Here is an 11,135-nt window from a genome sequence, read left to right on the forward strand (position 1 = left end):
CAATCAACAACCACAAAACACCACCGCCCACCGTGACCACCCCATCGGCCCCGCTCTCTCTATACCCGCCACTGCCACAGGAAGAGAAGACTGCAGTGCCACCTCCCTATTCACAAAATCCATTAGCGCACCACCCACACAACCCATTTAAAACCCACACCACACCAGCTGCCATACAGGCCCCGGTCTTCATGGTGCAGGGAGGACAGCTAAAAGGGAACATGACTGTGGGGATTCAAGAAGGCCTCCTCGTCTGTGAAGAAAGGCCCGATTGCTCAAGCCCCACAGCATTACAAGGCCCAGGTGGGTCCCTGCCGAACTACCCACAAGGAAGGGAAGGTGGATCTCAACCGGGCCTCCTAAAGAGAGGCCACGATCTTATTCAGTTCTCCTCTACTCCAAACACAGACAATTAGCTGAAATCATAGGCTTGACACAAGCACTGAAAGGAGCAGGAAGGGGCCTACCAACTTCCCCTACGCCCAGCAGCTGATCCACGCTTCGTTGAGTACCAGCCTTGGAAGACCACATTGATGGCACAGATGCCCAGCCTACATGGAGGAGCCGCTACATGGCTACACCAACTGCAATGAAAACACTACTAGCCAAAGCCACGAACACAGGATGAGGAGGAGGAAGAAGAGGACCCCCTCCTCTACAATACAACCACCCAGGACCCAGCCACATGCAGCAGCAACAGCAAGATTACAACCAACCACAGTTTCAAGGTATGGCAGGGAACACCATGCCCTGGCCATAAAAGATGCCCACACTGTCTGAAACCCCAGAAGTGTACTGGCTAAAATGCCTACCCACAGGGCCTGCCACCCCTCACATCCAGTTTAAGTTCAACCAACTGAAAGCTCAAATCTACACTCTGCACCCATATAAGACTCCCCAAGCTGAGATCCATTGCACACTCAATGCAACAGAAACTGATGACTGCCTCTACACTGCAGACTGGGACGAAGACATGATGCACCTGACCTCACCTATCAGGTGTTGTACCATTGTGTGTGGCCCAGAGGGGGTGGCAGCACCGGTCATCCTACGATCAAGGAACCTCCATGCACCCCTGGCCTGGACAGCTGAAGCATCAACAGCCATAGCACTCCTGAAAACAGATCTATCAGCAGCAGCAGCTCTGACTGCACCTGACTACAAGAACAAGTTCCATTTGGATGTTTCTGAAAGGGAAGGATTCACCTCATCCGTCCTATTCCAGAAACAAGAGGGGGAGAGAAGGGTCTTGATGTACTACTCTTCCAAACTTGACCACATTGAGGTAGGACAGACAACATGCTCCAGATACGTTGCTGCAGTAGCAAAAGCTATTGAAAAAAAACAGCTCACCTCGTGATGTCACCCTTCAATCAGCCATCATCCCTCAACCAGCATCGGCCCAATTAGCTGAAATCATCGGATTGACGCAGGCCCTCATCAGAGGAAAAGGAAAGACTGAATATCTATAGAGACTCAGCCTATGCCCATGAAGCAGTCCACACTGATGGACCCAGAACTTTTATGAGAAGCACATGGCCCCACACACTAAGGCAAACTAAAGACCCTCCAAAAGGCCTCGCACATCTGGTGGCACCCTCACATAAAAAATATGACTGACTTATTTTATGACGATGATTTATTTTGTGATGAATGCAATGTTTGTGACAGACACAACCCAAAGAAACCATATCGAACACCAATGGGCTCATACCCAGTACCTAATGCATGATTTCAGGATATTAGCATAGATTACACTGACATGGGGACGAATGATGTGGTTAATGGGAAACAATACCTATTAGTGATGGTGGATAGGTTTTCCAAATGGGTAGAGGCAATTCCAACGGCGGGGGAGGATGCGAAATCAGTTATAGGCCACAATCCCAAGGTCTCATGGAACGCGCAAGTCAAACGTATGTCCCGGGTCGAAGTTGAAATGGGTCGAAGCCCTGCCCCTGGCGTTGATGGCCATGAGAGCCTCACCAGGGTCAGGCACCCATCTCTCTCCTCATGAGATAATGACTGGTAGAGTCATGCCTGGCCCACCAAGGGAGGGAGGTCATATGCCCGCCCTTGATGTGCAATAAATTGTAATGTCTAATTATGTGAAAAAACTGACGGTTCTCTCTGCAGCACTCTCTACCCAGGTTCACAAGGTCCAGGAGGGGGAGCTGCCGGGGGACACGCCACCACTGAAGGTAAAAGTTGGAGACTGGGTAAGGGTAAAGGTCCACAAGAGAAAGTGGCTGGAACCCAGGTGGACTGGTCCGTACGAAGTGAAGGAGGTTACTTCACACTCAGTCCAGGTCAAAGGTAAATTGGGCGCACCTTGGCACCACCTCACACATTGTACACCAGCTCCAACCCCTTCCCGCACACTGACAGAAGTGTACATTCGGTCCCAAATTCTACATCTATTTAGCCAGGGAAAATGGGAGGTTCAGCCCCATATTCACTGACTAAGTCACACCGTACTCCTTGGGAACGGTTGGGGATCTCCGGACCCCTGTTTGTTATTTTTCTTCTCATAGGAGGAGTCACTGTATGCACACTCACATGGCTTATAGACCAACAGATGCACCCACTACAGATTCACACACTGAATTCTACTCTGCCAGGTGAAACTAACTCTCTCTCTTTTCCCTCTTATCTACCACAAGACCATACCGTTTCTAGGCGTGAGGTGGGGGTCACTAAGTGCACCCCCCAGGAGTTGAAGAGCACCACCTTGTGTTTGCCTTTCAATGCCACCACCACCGCTTACCTGCCTTGGAGCCTTTTGGGTAATGCGCGAAATAGTCTGGGGCTACCTGCCTGGACCTATTCCAGTTTTAACTGGTATATAACCAAAGGGGGATATGGTGAGTGGTCTTGGAAAAACTTGGTGGCGGAAACAGGATATGACTGGTCCAGCTATTCCAAGGGACGGGTTGTCCTTGCCTGCCGCAAACGGCTTACACTTTCACGCACTGGTTTTTAACTAAAGCTGATTGTACGACCTGGGACCACTATGGGTTGCCAGGTTTTTACGTTGGCCCCATATGTAGATATCAAAAGGACTGAAGTCTATTTCACACTATATATCTGTTTTACGCCACAACCACAGCCTACTTCTGTGACGGTGTGTGACAGTATGGCAAAGCCACATACCCTACCCCAGCACAGGGATGGGTGGGGTTCTGCTGTTTTAGTGGTCACTACCCCTACCCCGGATGAGAACATTCGGGTTGCTACAGGTGTTTCAGGTTTGTCTAACAATTGGTTATTATTGACCGAACAAGCAGCCAATACAACCCCCACTAGTTGCGTAGTTTGCATGGGTGCCAGACCATTGCTCCGCATTGTCCCGGCCACTGTCGAGATCGGATGTTTAATGCCCCTTATGGACAAAGACAATCCGACTGGTAATTGCTCCTTGTGGGATGCAGTTTACCCTGTTGTCCCCGCTACGGTCAGGGCACCAGTATTTTCCTCTGATGTTGCCTGGGCCGAATTCTCCTGTATTAACATGACAGGGGGTGTAATACAGTTAGGTTTGCTCCCTGTGGGTTGGTGTACAAATACTATCGTAGTAGTTGGTGGTTTTAAGCCAGTGATCAGGGCTGACATCTGGTGGTGGTGTGGGGGACCTCGGTTTTTTGACAGAACTCCCAATAATGCTACGGGTACTTGTGCGCTTGTAACACTTCTGCTGCCTATCTCTGTTTACCCTATAGGTGTGGGTGATTTGGTGACCCGGATACAGGCTGTGGACCCACAGTTTCTGCCTACCAGAACCAAGCGGAAAGCAGCCCTGACTGTTGGGGATCCCACGTATATTGATGCTATAGGTGTTCCTAGGGGGGTCCCTGATGAGTACAAGCTGGTGGACCAGGTCGCCGCAGGTTTTGAATCATCTCTCTGCTGGTGGTGCACTGTGAATAAAAATGTTGACCGCATTAACTATACACATTTCAATGTCCAAAAATTAGGTAACTGGACTCAACAAGGTTTTGAGGCCGTACATGGTCAACTGGCTGCCACCTCCCTTATGGCTTTTCAAAATCGCATTGCCGTTGACATGTTGCTGGCTGAGAAGGGTGGGATATGTTTTATGTTTGGGGAGCAATGTTGCACATTTATCCCCAATAACACAGCCTCTGGTGGCAGTCTCACTGTTGCGTTAGAAGGCCTGCGTACCCTGAATGGTAAAATGAAATCCCACTCTGGGGTTGATACCAGCACGTGGGACTCCTGGATGGATGCATTTGGTAAATATAAGGTCCTGGTCTCTTCTATTCTGGTCTCTATCTCTGTGTTTGTTGCAATATTAACCCTCTGTGGCTGTTGTTGCATCCCATGTGCCCGCTCCCTGCTTTCTCGAGTTATTACTTCTGCTATTACACCAAATAATGACCCTGCACTGATGCTCCCCCTCCTACAACAGGAGGATCCTCCGGTGGAGTTTGAAACATGTATATATGAGTAGTTTTCTCTTTGGAGACGTGAAGAGGGGGACTACAATTTTCCTGTTCTATTTTTCTTACTATTTAGAGGTGAAGAGGGGGATTTGTAATAACATATTAACACATGTAATAACGCATTCACTGACTGTTGTCTGCCTGTGGCCTAACCATGCAAATTTGGCTTGCACTCTGTGTTATACCTTCCCCCTCTCTCTGTTTTCTGTATATACTAACTGCACTGGAATCCCCCCGCACTGGTGGCTGACTAAGATAACGTACACACTGAAACCCATAAATACACGCACACACTCTAAACCCTTCGGGAGGGGCTCCAAAGACAAAGAACTCTGTCGAGAACCAATGGGATACTGACACCAGGCTGGAGAGGACTGTCTATCACCTACAAGCAATCTACCAGAAGCCAGGACTACCAGAATCTACCTACGTCATTTCAATGCATAAAATGAACTGCACAATATGTTTTTAGCTCTCTTCTTCCGATAGTTCCCTAAGAGCTGGACGAATGGGGGCCGTGCAGCACGTTTTGCCAGATATCATTACGCTTGAATAAACGGCCTTTAATATACCGTATCCGCCTTGTCCAGAGTCTCATCTGGTCTCGTTTCTCCTGTAACTAATCATCAACACTTCCGACTTCAACGGTATATTTCCCCTATAGGAAACTTCCAATGCTCCATCCCCCTGCCCAACCCCCCTCCACGCCACTCCGCCAACCACCAGGGTGCCTGGCATCAGAACATTCCAGGAATTATCCGTGATTGGCAGATAGCAGGTTGATTGGCATGTCGGACCCCGCGAACACTGGGTACTGGTAAGTACAACACAACCAACTAATAGCCTAGCACATAAAATACAGCTGTCTGTGCGGGTCGCTACTGTATATAGTGGGTGAAGGCATTCACAGCCGACCGCTCAGACGGGTGAGGGCATTCCAGCCAACCATTTTTTACTTGGTCCTTCTAGCCGGATTTAGTGACCAACAGTTTTTTACATGGTCCGTAATTTCTCCAGATTTAGCCAACAATAGATTTTGAACTAGGTATTGAGTATATTCTTGTTGAAACCAAATATTGAGTTTATTTGTTATAATTAGTTGGCATTATATTTAAAAGATGATTGAATTGCTCCTAAATTGTAATGTTGTTAATGCATTTATTTTTGAATAAATATTTATTTAATGTGTAAGTGAATGGTTGGGTTTGATTTGAAGTTAAAGTTTTAACCAATAAGGTTGCTTGTTAATTAAGCTGTGGCCAATGGGAGAGTGGACCTGGTTAATGGGAGGTTGGGGAAAAAAGAGGGAAAGAGACGTTGAGAAAAGATGGACGTTTTACATTACAACAAAGCGAGAACAAAACCCATACCTACTAAGACATGAATGGAAATACCGATTTAATTTGATAAGAGAGTTGTTATAAGTTTGTTAAGACTTAGTAAAGACTGAAGCTGCCGTCTCATCGTGGAGGTATTTGACAGCCTTGAGGTTAGCCTAGCATTGTGTAACACCGAGAGATAATTGGTTGGGAAAGCTTAACGAGTTCATTTTCCCATGGGATATCGGTTACGGCTAAGGAGTACTGTCTGCATTGATAGTGGTGCTTGCTGTGGATGTTGTGAGGAAACCTGCAAGGAACTGCCATACTTCGCTGAAGGAATATCTACAAGTAGTGAGTAATCACAACGAGAGGTGCTTCTGGACTTTGTGTGTTGTCTGATTTTTTTAAGCTCCAACGGGTTAATAAGCTTGAAATAATTTGGACATGGGTTGTGCACGACTCATTGGGGTTTATTATTTTTATATATTTTTGATGTTGTGCTATGAAAATGTAATAATTCACATATTGAACCTTATGTATGTTGCCTTGGTGGAGTCATTTACTGTTTCAATTTAATTCATGGGATAGCCTGTCCTGATACAATAACAGAAACTCATAATCATTTCATCTGAAGTTAATACTAGAGGTCGAACGAATATGATTTTTCTACGCCGATACCGATTATTGGAGGACACAAAAACACCGATACCGATTAAAAATGTATGTATGTATATATATATATATACAGTGGGGCAAAAAAGTATTTAGTCAGCCACCAGTTGTGCAAGTTCTCCCACTTAAAAAGATGAGAGAGGCCTGTAATTTTCATCATTACACTTCTGTCACTTCAACTGTGACAGACAAATGAGAGAAAAAAATCCAGAAAATCACATTGTAGGATTTTTTATGAATTTATTTGCAAATTATGGTGGAAAATAAGTATTTGGTCACCTACAAACAAGCAAGATTTTGGGCTCTCACAGACCTGTAACTTCTTCTTTAAGAGGCTCCTCTGTCCTCCACTCGTTACCTGTATTAATGGCACCTGTTTGAACTTGTTATCAGTATAAAAGACACCTGTCCACAACCTCAAACAGTCACACTCCAAACTCCACTATGGCCAAGACCATAGAGCTGTCAAAGGACACCAGAAACAAAATTGTAGACCTGTACCAGGCTGGGAAGACTGAATCTGCAATAGGTAAAGGGAAAGGGTGCAAAATCGGCGCCCAAATTTACCGATTTCCGATTGTTATGAAAACTTGAAATCGGCCCTAATTAATCGGCCGACCTCTAGTTAATACCCTATTGTCATCACCCTAGACAGTTTACAATAGGGATTCTTATTGGAGATGTCCTTCTCACCTAACATCCCATGCTGTTGAGATACTCTACATGAGTTAATAATGTGAGAGTCATATTCGAGCCCGGTGAGAGGGGAACATACAGTATAGCCCAGTGGTTCCCAACCAGGGGTACTAGGACCCCTGAGGGTTCTTGGTCTAACCACAGGGGGTACTTGAGATCATAGGCTTACTGGTAAAATGCACATGGGGGGGTACTCTGGGCAAGGCTAAATTCGGTTGGTGGTACAGTAACCAAAAAAGTTAGGAACCACTGGTATACCCTATGCGCACGGTTGACTGTCTCTCTGCCTGCTCCGATCCTCACTCCTCCTCGCCTGCTCCCCTTTCTCTTCGCTATTCGCTATGAAAAATGCTAGTGTGCATTTCTCTTCGGTCTGTTGCGTGTTGAATAGTTCAGCATACTCATTGATAGCCCTTACATACCTAATATGTTGCCATTCATTTTTGTCCATTTCAGGGGGGTATTCCCTTACAACAATTGAGCACAATAGCAAGTGGCCGGTTAGCTCAGTTGGTTAGAGTGTGGCGCTAATAACGCCAAGGTCATGGGTTCGATCCCCGTAATGGCAATGATGTACATTATGAGTGTCAAAATTGTGAGTCACATGCATGTGAATTGTAAAGGGTGCCACAGAATACATTTTAGTGAATTCCCGAAATAGCTCAGTTGGGAGACCGTTAGACTGAAGATCTAAAGGTCCCTGATTTGATCCTGGGTTTCGGTATTGTATTTGTTCTTTCTTTATGCTCTGGCTTCAAGGAAACTATACACAGCTTTGTTTGTGGGCCTCAATGGTGTGTGCTACGCTGCTCCTCTGAAAGTAAGTAATGTCTTGCTTTTTCATCTGACATTTTGACGTCATTGTTACATGACAGTAGGTTGTCGAACGACAAGGGTGCATGAAGTGTGAACTGGAGCTTTCTTGGACCCACAAATACATGTGTTTTTGGGGAATGCGGGCATCGATCCCACTACCTATAGCATGCTAAGCAAACACAATACCAATTGATCAAATTCCCCAGCTGTTTGGAATTGCCACAAGGAGCAACCAAGAGTGTCCAGTCTTGTCGTGGTGGACTTGTTAGTTTGCGCTCCAGCACTTGCAGAGGCTCGGTGCATCTCAACAACTGTGCTCTGTAGCCAGCGGCCGGTTAGCTCAGTTGGTTAGCGTGTGTGATACGCTGCTCTCTGAAAGTAAGTAATGTCTTGTTTTTTCATCTGACATTGTGACATCAGTGTTACATGAGAGTTTCTTGTCATTGTTCCATGACAGTTTCTTGTCATTGTTTACATGAAAGTAGGTTGTCGTAAGACAAGGCTGCATGAAGTATGAACAGGAGTTTTCTTGGATCCATGAAAGAATTTGCTTTTGGAGAACGCAGGCATCGATCCCACTACCTCACGCATGCAAAGCATTTGAGCTAATTCCCCAGCCGTTTGGAATTTCCCACTACCTCACGCATGCAAAGCATTTGAGCTAATTCCCCAGCCGTTTGGAATTTCCGCAAGAAGCAACCTAGAAGGTCCAGTCTTGTCAGGCTATGCTGTTGGTGGACTTGTTTGTTTACGTGCCAGCACTTGCAGAGGCTCGGTGCATTTCAACAATTGAGCAAAATAACAAATGGCCGGTTAGCTCAGTTGGTTAGAGTCTGGTGCTAATAATGCCAAGGTCATGGGTTTGATCCCCGTACTGGCTGTGATGTACATTTTGAGTGTCAAAATTGTGAGTCACATGCATGTGAATTGTCAAGGGTGCCACAGAAATAAATTAGTGTATTGCCGAAATAGCTCAGTTGGGAGAGCGTTAGACTGAAGATCTAAAGGTCCCTGGTTAGATCCTGGGTTTTGGCATTTGTATTTGTTCTTTCTTTATGCTCTGGCTTCAAGGAAACTATACACAGGTTTGTTTGTGGGCCTCAATGTTGTATGCTACGCTGCTCCTCTGAAAGTAAGCAATGTCTTGCTTTTTCATCTGACATTTTGACATCAGTGTTACAGGAAAGTTGCTTGTCATTGTTACATGACAGTAGGTTGTCGTACGACAAGGCTGCATGAAGTGTGAACTGGAGTTTTCTTGGATCCATAAAACAATGTGATTTTGGTGCATGCGGGCATCGATCCCACTACCTCACGCATGCAAAGTATTTGAGCTAATTCCCCAGCCGTTTGGAATTTACGCAAGAAGCAACCTAGAGGGTCCAGTCTTGTCAGGCTATACTGTTGGTGGACTTGTTTGTTTGCGCTCCAGCACTTCCAGAGGCTCGGTGCATCTCAAAAATTGCGCCCAATAGCTAGCGGCCGGTTAGCTCAGTTGGTTAGAGTGTGTGATACGCTGCTCTCTGAAAGTAAGTAACGTCTTACTTTTTCATCTGACATTGTGACATCAGTGTTACATGAGAGTTTCTTGTCATTGTTACATGACAGTTTCTTGTCATGGTGCTAATAACTCCAAGGTCATGGGTCACTAGCTATGAAGTACATTTTGGGTCTCAATGACAATGTGAGTTACATGCTTGTGAATTGTCAAGGGTGACGACCAAACCGGCCTGAGTATGCCCCTTTTTGGAAGTTTCAGGAAGTGAGTGAGCAGCAGGTGTTTGATTATTTGGAGAGAGAAAATTGTTTTTGTTTTTGGTGGTTTATATAATTTTAGTTTGGAAGTTTGTGTGGGGAGTGTAGTTTATTTTCTTTGTAAATATTTGCGTTTTTATGCCCCAACGGCGTGAGCGGTTTGAGGGATTCTACGTAAAATAACCGGACGAATTCAAAGGCTTCGCCATCAAGAATAACGACAACAATGAGAATGGACAACCAAGAAAAAAGAGCGTTGAATGAAGAGGAGGAGAAGAAAATATGAGAAAGAACTGACGGTGAACGTGGAAGTTATTGGTGAAGAAAAAATAACAACGATGGAATTGCTGAGAGGAATAAAAGAAGTATGTGGAACGATTTCGGGATGTAGAACGAAAGAAATAAGTACGAAATAACCTTGTCGCATGCGAAGGGAAAAGAAAGACTAATAGACAGGCTAAAAATAAAGAGCTGTCAAGTCATGGCGAAAGAACTGGGGAACGATGAACTTGTGGTGTCCTTTTTGAACTTGCCGGCATATATTACGGATTATGAAATATATGAGAAATTACAAGGATGGAAAGTGAACGCGACAACACCAATCAAGAGGAGGATGTGGCCAGTAACGGACATTGTGGACGGGACGAGATTTTTTAAGGTGAAGTTTACGGAGAGTGTGCAATCATTGCCTTACTCAACAAAGTTCAATACAGTCAAAGGATTTGAATATTTCCGAGTGATCCACGATAACCAAGTTAAGGTATGTAGACTATGTATTCAACCGGGACACATACTTAAAGAATGTCCAGAATGTATATGTCATAAATGTGGTGAACAAGGGCATTATGCCAGGGAATGTTCGAACATCGGTGATATGTGTAGAAGGTGTGACAGACCTAAGGACAGATGTAAATGTAAAAAGGGGAGTGATGTCTTATTTCTGCAAACAATGGACCTCATTACTGAAGAAGATGAGGGGAGTGTGGCTATGGAGAGAGAGGAAGAGAGTGATATGGAAAGTGTGTCGCAGGTGATTCCAGAGACAGCTATAGATGTGCTTGGAGAGTATGCAATTCCTTCTGGCAGTACTCGAGACGCAGTCTTGGTCTCTGCTGCTGACAAGGTGGAGCAGCAGCACAGGATTGGTGAATTAGACACACAGGTAGAGATGGTGCAAGGTACTTCTCAGGTGCCTGAACCAGCTTTAAGCCTGTGTGAAAATGACACCAAGGAGAGGGCTGGGTCCACTGGAGTTGATGGCACGGTTAAAGCGCATTTTACAAAAGGCTTGAATGTTGCTCCCCTCATAAGTCCAAGTCATGAGTCGGACGAAGAAATAGAGAGTGAGGATTTTCAGCTGTTTGCTAGAAATAAGAGATCATTGACGAAAGCTTGGGAGGTGATGGGATCT

At 45.4% G+C, this 11,135-nt stretch overlaps 1 non-coding gene across 1 annotated transcript; it reads left to right on the forward strand.

The window, feature by feature from the left end:
- The first annotated feature begins 8,931 nt into the window (after positions 1-8,931).
- trnaf-gaa (transfer RNA phenylalanine (anticodon GAA)) lies at positions 8,932-9,004 on the forward strand. Its single transcript has one exon. It is a non-coding gene; the product is annotated as a tRNA-Phe (tRNA).
- The last annotated feature ends 2,131 nt before the right edge of the window (positions 9,005-11,135 follow it).

Source organism: Oncorhynchus clarkii, chromosome 25 (assembly GCF_045791955.1).
Source record: "Oncorhynchus clarkii lewisi isolate Uvic-CL-2024 chromosome 25, UVic_Ocla_1.0, whole genome shotgun sequence".
In the NCBI taxonomy this organism is placed as follows: Eukaryota; Metazoa; Chordata; class Actinopteri; order Salmoniformes; family Salmonidae; genus Oncorhynchus; species Oncorhynchus clarkii.